Below are 749 nucleotides of genomic sequence, written 5' to 3' on the forward strand. Positions count from 1 at the left end.
TCGGACACCGTCACCCAAGGGCGGCACGGAACACAGTGGCCGAGAGCTGTGACAAGATGAATAAGTGTATTGCTTTATGAAAAAGCAAAGGAGGAAAAAAAAAAAAAAGTGAATATTGTGGGGGAGGCTCTTATAAATGAACTGTCAAGGGAAAGAAAGTTAAAGGGAAATCTCCTGCTGTAAATGCATCGGGCGGGCACTTCTAATAAAAATCAGGGTCCTGGAGGAATTAATTACAGCAGCATTACAGGAAGAATTCGTGGAATTGCAAAACGTAGTTGGCACCGACCAGCACGGACTGCTATTGCAAATGGGGAAACTGCAGGAGAGTTTAACAATTCCTGAGCTGATATGCAGGACATTGTAGTAGCATAATAGCACTTCAGACACACTAATGAATAATAGTGTCCAGTGATACTGACAAATGATATTACGCATACTTCGAGATTGAAGTCACTTAATTTCTTTTTATATGCAAAAGCTTCCCACTGGATTCTGGCTTTTTTAGGTCGCTTCTACCTGCCACGAAGTTAAAAAAAAATTAAATAAAAGGAAAAAAAGAAAAAAATGCCGTCTCCTAATAACAAAATGATATAAATTCACCGCGTAAATCCAGCGAATTTAGGTGTCATTAATCAGCGGGGAGACTTGCGTTTATTGTGAGCGGCGGTGCCCGGCATCAATCACCGGAGGGGCCGGGAGCTGCGCTGCGGGGACAGCCCGGCCCGGGGGAGCCTGCAGCACCTCCC

The 749-nt window shown here is 44.3% G+C and overlaps 1 protein-coding gene across 1 annotated transcript in view; it reads left to right on the top strand.

Annotated features, from left to right (window-relative positions):
- Positions 1-749, top strand: part of WT1 (WT1 transcription factor) — a 32,957-nt gene that overhangs the window by 8,670 nt on the left and 23,538 nt on the right. The window lies entirely within an intron of this gene.

This window comes from Geospiza fortis, unplaced genomic scaffold (genome assembly GCF_000277835.1).
Source record: "Geospiza fortis unplaced genomic scaffold, GeoFor_1.0 scaffold120, whole genome shotgun sequence".
Taxonomy (NCBI): domain Eukaryota; kingdom Metazoa; phylum Chordata; class Aves; order Passeriformes; family Thraupidae; genus Geospiza; species Geospiza fortis.